Below are 14,743 nucleotides of genomic sequence, written 5' to 3' on the forward strand. Positions count from 1 at the left end.
CTTATTATTCCTGTATTGTGTTCTTTTTTTCTCCACAGAGCATCCCTGTCCCTCGGTTTGAACATGGCTTTAATTTCTCAAATTTTTTGATATAGGTCTCTCATTCTTCCCTCTTTGTTGTTGTCTTCTATTTCTCTGCATTGGTCATTGTAGTATTTCTCCTTATCCCTGCGTGTCAGGCGTTGAACAGTTGTGTTCAAACTTCTGGCTTTGTTCCTATCTCCCTTTGCTTTTGCCTTTCTCCTTTCTTTTTTTGCATGAAGTGTGTCATCTGTCATCCATTGTTTCTTATCTTTCTTTTTGGCCACTGCTAGTGTTTTCTTGCATTCACCCTTAATTACGTCCTTGACTTCTGTCCACAGTTCTGCAGGTTCCTAGTCAATTATACTCAGTAGTTCAAATCTGTTTCTTACAGTATCTTTGAATTCACCTGAAATGTTATTCAGGTCATATTTTAGTATAATGATGATTTTTGCTTTCTTCTTCAGCTGAACTCTAACTTTTTTATGAGCAGTTTGTGGTCTGTGCCACAATCAGCTCCTGGTCTGGTTTTGGCCACAAGGCTAGATTTTCTCCATCTTCTACTTCTAATTATGTAGTCTGTTTTTTTGTATTTATCATGTGGTGATGTCCAGGTGTATAATCTTCTATCTGGTTGTATGAAGCAGGTACTGTATTTGCAATGAATAGACTATTGGCCTCACAAAATTCTATCAGATGCTCTCCTGCTTTATTACTTGTTCCCAGTCCAAATCTTCCTATTGTTTATTCTTGTTATTTGTTGCCAACTTTAGCATTCAACTCGCCAATGATTAGTGTGAAATCTTGTGATGATATGCTGCCAATTTCAAAATCTCTCAATTTCCTCTTCATTTGTAGTTCATGCATATACCTGGATTATTGTGATGTTTATAGGTTTACCTTGAAGCCTTATTGATAATAATTCGACCTTTGTCGATCCTTAGTTACAAAATTTGTAACTAAGTACACTGTACTGGGGATAATGCATTGTATCCTAATGTTTATGTGTAATTTTAACAGAAGACCATACCATTTCCTCTTGTTTTTTCACTTCCTGAATAATTACTGTATAGTTGTCTGAGTGAAAGTGACCCATTCCTGTCCATTTTAACTAACTCACTCATAGTATTGCTATATTCATGTGTTCCATTTCCTTCTTTACTATGTCTAGTATTCCCTGGCTCATGCTTCTCACGTGCCATGTTCCAATTACATGTGTAGTGTTGCTTCTAATAATGCTAGTTTTATTGGACATGTTTTCTGTCTGGCCTCTCCATCTCTAATTGTTGGTTTTTGAGCTGTCTCACATAAAGGGTCTTCTTGGTGAAATAGTCTCGTAAGGAGGGACACCTTTTGCCTCCTTTCGCCCAGTGCTGACAAGTGTCAGCTATGCTGACACTACTGTTCTCTCTGTGAGAGTTGACTTCAGTGTCACCCACCACTATTGCTGCAGCCCAGTAGCTGTGCCTATATTTTATGCCTGTTAGTCCCTCCTTCAATTCTCTTTTTCTTTTTACACTCCTAGATGTTTTCCCTCCTTCCCTCAATTCTCTTTCCCTTTCCTTTTTACACTTCTATAGTAGATGTTTTTCCCATCCTCCCCTCCTCCTGCTTTGTCCCCATCGGTGGCATCAGTAGCCTTCTAGTCTACTTGTTGGGGAGGGCCTTGATGTTCCTGGGCTGCGGTGTTGAAGTCTGGTTCCCAATAGGCAAATAGGTCAGGCAAAGCTGCATCCTATCACCCTACTTGTTTAACTTATATGCTGAAAACATAATAAGAAAAGCAGAATTAGAAACAGAAAAAGGAAGAGTTAAGATAGGAGGAAGCCACATTAACAACCTAAGATATGGAGACAACACCACAATATTATAATATTCAGGAATTCGAACAGCTAATAAGGAAGGTCAAAGAGGAATGTGCAAAAACAGGTCTGATGTTGAACATACGGAAAACAAAAATAATGACCACAGAAGAAATACACAAATTCAATCTAAATGCAGTATCGCTGGCATTTAACTTACCTGAAGCTTTCTAAAATATATAAAAATGTAAGCCCAAAATGTTGGAAATGTGGGAAGGAACAGGGATCATTCATACATATGTGGTGGTACTGGACTTCGCCAGAAAATATTGGATACAAGTACATGGAAAGATGCAACTGATATTAAACTGTAAATTTAAATTTGAACCCAAACTGATCTTATTGAATATGATTTTAGATGTTAATTTGGAGAATGCTCATGGGAAATTATTATTTTATATGATTTCTGCAGCCAGAATGGTTTATGCAACTCACTGGAAGGGTGCTGCTCAACCCACATAGAAAGATTGGATTATAAAACTTCTTGATTTCATGCAAATGGACAGACTTACCAGTTATGTCAAAAATCTCAATTGGGAAAAGACCAAGAAAATGTGGAACCCGTTAGTGTCCTTTATTTGTGTTGAAAACATAGCCTCTAATTTTGAATGGTAATATGGTTGATTTAGTAATCTTGACATATAATATTGTGAGGCTAAAAAATAAGTTCAAAGTATATACATAAGATAGTAAGTGAGTCCAATCATGATTTTGGTTCTTTATTTACCTCCTCTTGAAGGGACTGTAGAGAACCTAGTTAAGCAAGGAGTGAAGGTAAAGAGAATTTGATTTGAATGTATTAATGGTCAAAGCCTGGCAACTTTGTGTCTCGCTGTCCTCTTGGAAGTCAATTTGTCTTGTTATATGTTAGTTCGTAATAAGTTAGTTTGTTAAATTGTCAATAATTAGTTATGTGTTTGTTACATGTTTGATTTTGTATTTTTGCTTTTGTGTGTTTTTTATTCTTATCTATAAAATATTTGAATAAAGATTAATTTAAAAAACAAACAAATTCAATCTAGACAACAGGAAATTGAAATAGTTAAAGAATTCCCATATCTAGGATCAAACATTGACCAGAATGGAGACCAAGAAGCTTACCGCACTGGGCTTCAGGGATGTTCTCAGAACAGCCCAGCAGGAAACGGAATGAGTGGGGGACGGATTTTACCGATTTTAACAGACCCAGGAGGACCTGTGCGGTAAGCTTCTAAGTCAAGAAATAAGAAGAAGACTAGGAATGGGAAGGACAGCTATGAAAGAACTGGAAAAGATACTGAAGAGCAAAGACATATAACTGAGCACTAAAGTCAGAATTGTTCAGGCCACTGTATTCCTGATTACCATGTACAGATGTGAGAGCTGGACGGTGAAAGAAGCAGACAAAAAGAAAACCAACTCATTTGAAATGTGAGCAGAGTACTGGAGAAGAGTAGTTAGAATACCATGGAGAGTCAAGAAGAGAAACAAATGGGTTCTTGAACAGATCAGACCAGGGTTCTCCTTGGAATCAAAGATGATCAAGTTGAGACTATCGTACTTTGCCACATAATGAAAAGGCATGGATCACTAGAAAAAAACCAATAATGCTAGGAAAGGTAGAGGGTAAAGAGAGAAAGACCACAAACCAGATGGATAGACTTGATCGGGGGGGTTATGGGCAAGGGCTTGCAGGATCTGGGCAAGGCATTGGAAGATAGGGATTCTTGAAGATGTTTCATTCACGAGTCGCCATGAGCTGGAACTGACTTGAGGGCAGATAACAACAAACTTGAGAAATCATACCATGTACAAATTTATTCAAACTGATAAAGTACAGATTTCTTTTCATAGGTGTAGTGTACAAAAGCATTAAGAAAAACAGAACAAACAAAAAGATTAATACCAAACTACATGTCCTATAATCTAGGCAAGCTGAGTAAATTCTAGGAGTTGCAGTCCATCACTGATGGAAGGCACCTGGTTGCTCAGAAAAGTTCCTTTTGGGAACTGTAATATCCATAATCCCCCAACCAAAATGGCCAAGGCCTGAGAAAACCCAAAAAATAACAATTCCAAGACCACAGTTCAGTGTTACAGAAAAGTGGGGCCACTGAGTTATTTTCATTTCAAATGTTATGGGGAAAATTTTCACAATGGCCCTCAAGGGGAAAAAGAAACCAACTGATTCAGACAGTTGGCTTGAAATGCAGAGCTGCTTCACCATTAGAACATTTACCAGAAATAAAAACATGTGTGGTTTTTTTGTAGTTATTGTTAAAGTGGTAATAGTAGTAGCTATGGTAGTGACAGCAGCAGCCGAGTTGCCTGATTTAAACATTTAAAATGTATTTAAATTGGCACTATGTAATCTGTATTGAATTCTCTGTGAGGTGTCTGCTTTGTGATATTACACTCTCACTCAAGCAAAATGTACATCTGTTTCCTTGGGGGTTTTTTGCTGTGCAAGATATTACTTTTGTGAAGTATTAACAGTAAGTAACATGAAGTGCTCACAAGGCTTTTAAGACTTATGGAATATGTATCCTTATCTACAAACGTGCTGCACACAACTTAAAACTTGGCTAAGATACCATTTTTTCCATCTATCTGATCCTTCATATTTTGCCCATTATGCAATTCATTATCTACCGTACGTACCAGGAAAGCTGAAAACGGCAAGATTCTGAAGGGAAAGAAGCAAGGAAATTTGGGGGCCAGGGTGGGGACACAACAATACCATGGACTTACTACATAGGCACATGCAGCTAAAAGAAACTGGATGAAGAAATGAAAAGACCATAACTGGGGAGGCAAAGGAAGAAAAGGAGGAAAAGAAACAGAACTCTTCAACATTCATTCAGTTTATAGTTAACTCTTCTGTATGAATATTCCTTGCCTAGGAAAACCCTGCAAAAGTTCATGAGGTTGCTGTAAGTTGACATGAGACTTGAAGGTGTGTGTGTACACACACACACACACACACACACACACACACACACACACACACAGAGAGAGTGTTCATCTGTATATGTGCTAAGCAGATTTCTGGCTGGATTTACACTGAGCCCTTCCCAATCCTGCCACCCCACCCCCCTGCTTTGGCTGTGACACAGATGGCTGTCATTTTCTGGCTGGCTTGGCTGGTGACTGACCTACTAAGTACCTCCTAAGCTTAGCAAAAGCAGATCCTGGAAGTCCATGACTCAGGGGAAAAGAGCTGCCCAAGTTTGGAAGGCTTATACCAAGCAAGACAAACTAAATCATTTTTAGAAAGGAAAATTGGGCAAGGAAAGAGGGTGGAAAGATTGCATGGTACTCCATGCTCTGCTCAGCAGTTCTGCAGTTCCTGCTGATAAAAGCACTTAGATAATAGGGGAAAATCTTGCACTTTCAACGTCCAGTGGGTGTACACCAACAATCTGCTTTGAGGTAACACACAGTCCATGTCCTAAAACCACCCCTGTCCAAGGAAAGTCATATTGAAGCTCAATTTGAAGATTCAATGTAGACTTGATAACAGAGGTGTTGGGGAGTGGGGATGAGTGGCTAAAGATTGCTAGATTATCCCCTGCCAACACAGACCCCCTCTTTTTTAGGGGTTGATCACTGTTTTTATGATTGGGGAGAGGGGTGACGTTTGGGAGTTTTTAAATTGTAATTTTTAATGGTTTGATGCTTTATTTATACTGTTGGAATCTGCTTTGATTCCTTTGTGAAAAAGTGGAATACAAATAAATATTAGTAGTAGTAGGGCAGGACCCCCTGGGGGTGGCATGAGAGTTGCTCAAGGGGGAGGTACAAGATTGAAGGCTCTGATCCCTCTTCCTTCCTCCTCTTTCCAAACTTTTTATACATAATTTTTACCCATGAATTGAGTTAAATATTGAATTTATTTAAATAAAACTGTTCTTATTCAAACAATGTTGTTTCCTTATAAAATGTTACAATACAATGGGCCCTTGGTATCCACTGGTGTTTGGTTCCAGGACTCCTCGTGGATATCAACATCCATGGATGATCAAGTCCCACTAAATACAATGGATAGGAAAATGGTGTCTCTTATATAAAATGGCAAAATCAAGGTTTGCTTTTTGGAACATATATTCAAACCATGGATATTGAGGACTGACTTTATGAATAATAATATACATGAATATCAGGATAAAAAACACATTAAATAAACAAAATATTTTATTCATATACTACATTGGGGGGAGGGGGGAGAGAGAAGTCTGCAAGTAGATGTAAAGGAGAGTCTCAAGGGTAAAAAGTTTGATTATCACAGGGTTAGGCTGAGAAGAGATTGGCTTAAGGATATCCAGTGAATTTAATGGCTCACAGGAGACTCATGGATCTCCCAAGCCCTAATTAACACTCTAACCATGCAGTTTCTTACACCAATGAGCTTACTGGGAGCAGAATGGTTAAAACAGCCATCTCGCCTTCTCCACCTGAACAGAACAGTACAAAGGCACACAGATCTCATGTACTTTGGCCATAATGTCCTAATGCCAGAAAATGAACGTCACACATATGTGTAAGTGTTATACTTTTAACACTTCTTTCTGAGCTAAAAAAAATACTTCCCTCAACAAACATCTAGTCACATATGAGCAAACATATTGCAAAATATCAAAGTGCACTAATGGCCATGACAGTGACAGTGATCTCAGTGTACACATATTGACAGATATAAATAATGGTTTGAATTGCACTCTGGAAACACAGAATAAAACAAATTAGGTTCTGAGCCCTGTCAACTCCCCTCAGCAACCTCCACATCACTTCTCTCATGGGTCTTCACAATCAGGTTTTTTTCAGCAGCTTCAAGACTCCCAAATGTACCTCCTCCCCTTGTATGCCTCGTTCTCTCTTTGTTCTCCCTGTCAGCTAACCTGCTTCTGAATCTTCTCCCATTTCTCTCGCCTCAAGGCCTTTGTATTCATCTTCCTCCTCAGGCCCAAGAAAACACTGAAAATTGAAACAAACATGAGTAGTCTTCCCAAACACACCAAATATGCACTTGTTCTACTCACTCACCAAACCATTTTAGAGAGATCTTGTAACACCTTTGAGACTAACTGAAAGAAAGAAGTTTAGTCTCAAAGATGCTATAAGATCTATCTACATACTGATTCCACAGACTAACACGGCATATCTTTGAATTCAAACCATTTTTGGTTTCTCTTAAATGTAGCCTCATCAAAACTGTTAGAGAAAACTACTGCTGAATTACTTCTCCATGGTGTCTTTCTCTCATATACAAACACACCCCACACACATTCCTATCCTCTATCTCTAATCTATGGATGTGCTTCTTAAGCTATCTGACATAGGGTCCCAGCAGGATTTTCCCCAGTGTGCCAGGGTCCAGTGCTATATTTATGTCCAATGATGTAAATTTTTTCTTTTCTTTTCCTTCCTGAAGGTAATTGCATACCCTCAACCGATAGCTCATGGACTAGAAATGATCCGTGGTCCATTACTTTGAGCAGAACTGGCCTATGGCATTTGCATTGTACAAAACTGATGCAACATTGAAAAGGGAAATAATCAGCACTAGTTTTCATGGTAAACTGGAGAGGTTGAGTGAGGAAGAAGGAAATATATACTGTATATACTCATGTATAAGTTAAGAAATTTTAGTCAAAAAATTGACTGCAAAAATCTAGGTCAACTTATCCACGGGTTGATGTAAATACAGTCATCCCTCTGGATTTGCGGCTTTGGGATTCACAGATTGGTTATTTGTGAGGCGCTAGCTGTGTGCACATGCATTCCTCCCTCTCCGTCCTTCCCAGGTTTTTCCCCGTCAGTGAGGGAAAAGGTGATGACGGAGGGAACAGCCAGAAGGATGTGCACACACAGTTAGGGACTCGGGAATAACCGCGCTTCCTCAAGCCTTCGGATTGAAGAAGGAAGCCAGCGCACCCTCCTTCCTTCGCTCCCAAGGTCTGAGAGAGGTCCCCGGACTTCTCTCAAGCCTTGGAATGGAAGGAGGAAGTGGTCAAAGCATCCTCCTTCCTTTGCTCCCAAGGTTTGGGAGAGTTCTCCCAACCTCTCTCAAGCCTTGGGACTGAAGGAGGAAGCGGCCAGCACACACTTCCCTGCCTTCCAGTGCCTCAAATAGCTTCATAGAGCTGTTTTAGGCTTTCGAAGGGAAACACGTGCACGCACTATTCCCCCCCGCCCCATTATTCACAAATTTTTCAGATTCACAGGGGTCCTTCACTCCTAACCGCCGTGAATGCAGAGGGAAGACTGTACTATACCTTAACTCTTATTAAAAAGGGTTAATCTCCTGTTGAAAGGCAAGAGTGAAATCTGAGTGCTAGAAGCACTGACCTCCCTCTACTTGCTCTTTCATCCAGCCTTTAGTGTGAGCCAAAACAGTTATGCCTGTCATAATTTTGTGGGGTCCTTGGCACTGTTTTCCTTTGCTTCATCATTTAAATCTTAACCAGGAAACATGTCCGGAAAACGGACTTAATTGAGTGTATTTACCTGACCCTGAAGGCCAGAGACAGCCTGGGGATTCTGTTGGTCTACCGGCCACCCCGTGCGCTAACAGACTCCCTGGCCGAGCTGACACAACTGGTCTCAGAGCTGGTGTTGGAGTCCCCGAGGCTTCTTGTCCTGGGGGACCTCAACATCCCCTCCGAGGCCAGTCATGTTCCAACAGGTGCGGCTCGGGAGTTCATGGCTACCATGACTGCCATGGGCCTGTCTCAACTGGTCTCGGGGCCCACCCATCGTGCTGATAATACCTTCGATGTCATCTTCAGTACGGACACGGATACTCCGTGGGCAGAGGTATCTAATATCTCTGCCCTGTCATGGACAGACCATTTCCTGGTTGAGGTTCGGCTTAAGGCTTCTACCTATAGCCCTCCCGGGGTTGGAGGACCTATTAGGCTGGTCCACCCTCGCAGGCTGATGGAACCCAAAAGATTCCAAGAAGTCCTAGAGGGGTATATGGTTGGAACTGACGGCGACTCTGTTGATGCCCTGACTAACATCTGGAAGACTGATCTCTCCAGGGCTATACACAGTATCGTTCTCCGGCCTGCTTCCAAAAAACAACCCTGGTATACGGAAGATCTCAAGAAAAGGAAGTGGGCTGTGCAACGACTAGAATGCAACTGGCGAAGACATCAGCACTTAGCCGACAAGGCACTCCTAGAGTCTCTTTTGAAAACCTACGGAGTGGCAATAAGTGCAGCTAAACATTCGTTTTATGCTGCACGTATTGTGTCCGCAGAGTCGCGTCCGGCAGAGCTGTTCAGGGTAGTGAGGGAGCTAACTCATCTGCCCCCACCCTTGAACCCTATTTTAGAGCCAACAAAAGCCTGCTGTGACAAATTTAACAACTTCTTCGCGGATAAAATCTCTTGGATAAGGGCTGATCTCGACGCCAGTGTTTATTCAGAATCAAGAAGAGAGGTGTCCAGAGCTTCCGTGGACTCTATTAAACTGGATCATTTTGAGTTTGTTAGTACCGAGGAAGTGGACAAGATCCTTGGAAGCGTTAGGAAGATGACATGCTCTCTCGATCCCTGCCCCTCATGGCTAGCAGCTCAGGGGGGGTCTGCAGTGACAACCTTGTTGCACCACATAATTAATACATCTGTAAGAGAGGGACAGTTTCCATCTTCACTGAAATTAGCAGTTGTAAAACCTCTGCTGAAAAAACCCTCCTTAGACCCCCTGATTCATAATAACTATCGGCCTGTATCACTGCTGCCTTTTTTGGGGAAAGGTGATCGAGAGAGCGGTTGCCTTCCAGCTCCAGGCACTCTTGGATGAAACGGATTTTCTAGACCCATTTCAAAACGGCTTCCAGGCGGGCTATGGAGTTGAGACTGCCATGGTCGCCTTAGTCGATGATCTCCGTCTGGGCATGGACAGGGGAAGCGTGTCCCTGTTAGTGCTTTTGGACATCTCAGCAGCTTTCGATACCATTGACCATGGTATCCTTCTGGAACGCCTGAGGGAGTTAGGCATCGGGGGCACTGAGCTCCAGTGGTTCCGTTCCTACCTCTCGGGCAGATTCCAGATGCTGCAGCTGGGGGACATTTGCTCCGATAAGAGGGCGCTTACATCTGGTGTCCCTCAAGGAGCTATTCTGTCCCCCATGCTATTCAACATTTACATGAAACCGCTGGGAGAGATCATCCGGAGTCACGGGGCGCGGTGTTATCAGTACGCTGATGACACCCAAATATACTTCTCTGTGTCTCCGACTGATGCAGTGACTAGGGATGGCATCCCTCCTCTAAATGCCTGCTTGGAGTCGGTAATGAGCTGGATGAGGGAAAACAAACTCAGCCTGAATCCAGAGAAAACGGAAGTACTGGTGATAGGTTCATTAGGCCCGGGTAGTGGAATTTGTCCACCTGTCCTGAATGGGGTCACGCTCCCCCTGAAGGACTCAGTTCGCAGTCTGGGAGTGCTTCTGGACTCGTCGCTCCAATTGACATCTCAACTGGATGGGACGGTCAGAAGCACTTGTTATCAGCTTCAGCTGATACGCCAGCTGCGACCCTACCTGGATCGAAGGGACCTTGAAACTGTAGTACACGCTCTGGTAACCTCTCGATTAGATTTCTCTAATGCGCTCTACATGGGGCAACCCTTGTACCAAACCCGGAAACTGCAGATAGTGTAAAACATGGCAGCGAGATTGGTCGCTGGTGGTTCCAGGTCAGACCATATAACACCTATTTTGAAAGATCTCCATTGGCTGCCTATTTGCTTCCGGGCACAATACAAGGTGTTGGTTATTACCTATAAAGCCCTAAATGGCTTGGGCCCAGGGTACTTGGAGGACCGCCTCTCCCCATACAATCCGCCCCACACACTCAGGTCTGCAGGGGAAAACTTGCTGGAGGTCCCAACTGCGCATTATGTGAGGACCTCGCAACAGGCCTTTTCAATCTCAGCCCCGAGAATATGGAATAATCTCCCTGATGAGCTCCGCTCCACCACATCTTTGGACTTGTTTAAGAAGAATCTCAAGACCTTCTTCTTTTCCCAAGCTTTTCCCCCCATGAGATGTGACTTTGGTTTCCCTCCTCTATTTGGTAACGACTCTGGCTATGGTTTTCTGGATTCCCCTACTCAGCTACTCGAGTATTAGTTTTATATGGTGTTTTATATCTTGTTTTATCTGTTTTATTGATTATTGTAATTTTATCTGGATTTGTACGCCGCTTTGATCTGAACTGGAAAAGTGGAATAGAAATAAACTTTTATTGTTGTTGTTGTTGTTGCATGTCTCTAAGTTTTACCTTTGACTTATCCAAGGGTCATATCAAAATCCATAATTTTGCCCCCAAAACCTCAACTTATACATGAGGTCAACTTATAGTCAAGTATATACGGTCATCTTAAACATCTTAATTTACTCCGTAGTAAAGTCTTGAATTGCACAGTACAGAGGAGAACAATCCCATGTAACATTCACTAATGTGTCAGTAAAAACTTAAATGGCAGGAAATAGAAGCCAGTTACTTCCCAGTGAGCAAGAGAGCCTAATTTTTATGCAAAGCAGAATCCTGTCCTCCTTTTTACAGGTTGCTGGGACCTAGGGAGTCTACCAGGTTATTTTATAAGCTGTCATTTAGGGCTTGTCCTTTCTACAAGGAAAAGAGACCAATGGGCTGATCATCAACTTAGGAAAATGGTGTCTTGTGGAAGGCAACAGCTTTCCAAAAGAGAAAAGTTTGCTGTTTCCATTTTTTAAAAGATATATATACACATATATAAACATATATGAATTAAGATAAACAAACTAAGGGGAGTCATAATCAAAGCATATGGCATGGGTCTCAAATGGACATAAAATTTTCTCCCCTTTTCCCCTTTGTACTGTTCAGCAGTAATCTCAGTGGATTTCTGAGTTTTGTTTTACTTCTTGTTTCTAGGATACAGAATCTCAGCAGCAACGTCAACAAAACATACACACACGTACATACGAATGAGGCTGAATGGGAGAAACTGGGAAAGGGCAACCAGAGATCACTTGCCTGCTAAAATGAAATATTATTTAAAATAAATCAAAGTAACTTAAGATCTTTCACCTTCACCATACCTGAATACCCACTCTCAGTGGTGTGACACCTGAAGAAGCAACTGCATGAAGCTGCTTATTCCTTTCATGGCCTGGTTTTTGCCATACAGCATCAAGAAACAAGGCAGGAGAGAAGGCATCCAAGGAGAGGTCTGAGTCCTATAACTGTGTTCTCCAATAAAGGCATTGGAAAATAGGTGCTACAGAGCACATAGACCAAGGCAAACCAAAAAGCGGTTCAGAGCCATATGCAGCTCTTTAACAGATCAGATGCTGCTCTTGAGCCAACACAAGTGTCCCACATTTTGTAGCTCCTAGAAAACTCCACAAGGCATTGACACACCAAGGCAATCCCTGCTATTTTCAGTCACTTGAGCTGCAGGTACTGCTTATGGTAGAGGGGAAGCCTCTGGCATAAAGGGGAGAGAGAAGTAACTGAGGAGACAGTAACATAGAGGTTGCAAGAGAGAGAAAGAGGAGGAGACCTCCCAAGAAAAAATGGAAGTAGAGGAGGCACAATGAACTAGAGGTATGGGTGGCATGGAAAGGAAGAGAGAGCTGCTGAAGAAATGTGAATGGCAAACAGAAGATAAGGGAAGCGGGCTCAATCTAACAGGGTATATACATGGCAAAGAGAGATTAAAAAGAGATACTGTTTCCAAGGCCTGGAGAAAACTGAGAAGCAATTGTTGCCCCTATTCTCCTTTAGAATACTCAATGCCGCTTTGCAGGAGTCAGGACCTGAAAGCAATGGATCTTTCCTAACTACCCACACCCTGTTCCCTTCTGCTTCACCTTTGGTCTGCAGGCCTCAGCAAGAAACGTGGTTAAGTTTTCAAGGATTTCTCCCATTTTTACCATATCCTGGGAGGTGAATCACATTTGCATTCCTCTTCATCCTTTCTCTGCTGTTCTCACCTTTAGTCCCCAATTTTTGGCCGATCTTCCTTGCCAAGCTAAAAAAACCTGTGTGGTCCCCATTTCCTTCACCTGCCAGAAGGACACAAACACCTTCCTGAAACAACAGAATGCACACACCTTGCTGCAAGAATGAAGAAAGGAAAGACGGAAGGAACTTTCCTATAGAAAAACCTGAGAAATAACAGAGCTGCAAAATGCTCCCAATCCTTTGAAGCAGAAGTTTGCAGAGCAATATCTAGAAGAAAGATGTGGTATTTGCTGAGTGAGAGCCAAAGTCTGACAAAGTTACTTTTTTTACTACAGCTCTAAATCAGAATGGCTCCAGTCACCATGAATGTAGAACCTGGCAGACATAGATCTGTAACTAACAGCAAAAAGGCAACCTGTCATTTACTTAGTTCTCTATTCTCACCCCCAGATCTTCAGCTTTCACCTGCAGAACAAGGTAAATGCTCAAACACTGACACTCCAACTAAGATCCACAAGATCTGGTAACGCAAACATTCCTCTATCTCTGTGTATATTTAAAACTGCTCTCTTAGGGAGCAAGGGCTCACTGTGACCTCATGCACCACAACATTCATTTAAGACACTTATTATCTTCCAGTACTTGGCAAAGGAAAAAGTACACTGTGTATACAATGACTAACGATAGCTTAAGATGTTCACTTGAACTACAGGTCCAAACTTCAGTCACGGCATAAAGGCAGGACAGTCGGATTCTAAAGATGACCAAAGAGAATCAAATATTCATAGGAAACTGCAGCTCCCAACCAGCTGGTTTTACTGGCCTAGAAACTCCCTCTTAACATTTCTCAGTTAAGACAAACCACATGCAAATTTGGTTTAATAGGACATAGAGTTTATTCTGGAACAAGCCAATTCAGCTGAAGCCAAAATGCCATCCAAGTAACACAGTCCTCAGACACTTAAGAAAAGGTTAAATAAAATTAATTCAAAATCAAATTGCCTAGTGTTGGTGAGATCTCTCATGAGATATGAATATTTGCAGTTTTTGCAGGAGATACGTTATGTTGCCAGTTAAATGGTACTTCCAAAGTATTACGCAGCAAAAATAAAGGCCTCTTACATAACTTAGGCTCTTTGGCTGGAACTGCAAGAGAGTTGAATCTAAGGGCAGATTTAGCTAAATATTGGGTCAACTAGCAGAATATCAGAATATGAAAATATCAGAATCAAAATATATGTAAGAGCTACAAAGAAGCCATCCATGCAGTGCACATTCTGCACAACTCCATGCCAGTGAAATGTGTATCACTTCAGGAGGAATAAGCATCTAGCATATTTCACACCCCATTGCCAAAGATTTTTATTTGTGCATGTGTCTTTTTTGTAAGGAAGGCCTTAGAACATAAACTCAAAAAACCAAGTGAACTAGTGATGCCAAGTCTGTCTGTCTGTCTTTCTTTTGCATACTGCCAAGAAGGTATAAATCTCCCGAGAACAAGATAAAAAAAACAAACTGATCTTGCAACCCAATTAGATCTGCAAACTGTTTTCCTCATATGTTTTGGGGCCTATCAATGCATAAAGATATAAACTGGAAACAGAGCACTGTCTTGAAAGTGGTAAATGGTATCAACATCACAGAATAGCCAAGCAAACTGGCCAATAGCTCTTAAAACAAGAATACAGACCCCGGCTTCCCAAGAAATCCCCAAACCTATACAATGTTCCATCTCCTCTCTGGCAAGAGAATCCTACCAAATTATTTAGCTTCTCAACTCATCAGAGGACAGCAATCTTTAAAAGTTTATGCCAAATAAAATCTGCTAGTCTTTAAAGTGCTGCAAAATTTGTTTGGCTGCGACAGACTAACACAGCTATCCCTCTGGAAACCTCTGTGTGATTTGGCTCAGGATTG

General features: G+C 41.7%; 2 protein-coding genes across 3 annotated transcripts in view; both read right to left on the bottom strand.

Annotated features, from left to right (window-relative positions):
- Window positions 1–14,743, bottom strand: part of JMJD7 (jumonji domain containing 7) — a 266,369-nt gene that overhangs the window by 113,625 nt on the left and 138,001 nt on the right. The window lies entirely within an intron of this gene.
- The window catches only part of MAPKBP1 (mitogen-activated protein kinase binding protein 1), a 154,320-nt gene that overhangs the window by 85,669 nt on the left and 53,908 nt on the right, over window positions 1–14,743 (bottom strand). The window lies entirely within an intron of this gene.

This window comes from Sceloporus undulatus, chromosome 1 (genome assembly GCF_019175285.1).
Source record: "Sceloporus undulatus isolate JIND9_A2432 ecotype Alabama chromosome 1, SceUnd_v1.1, whole genome shotgun sequence".
In the NCBI taxonomy this organism is placed as follows: Eukaryota; Metazoa; Chordata; class Lepidosauria; order Squamata; family Phrynosomatidae; genus Sceloporus; species Sceloporus undulatus.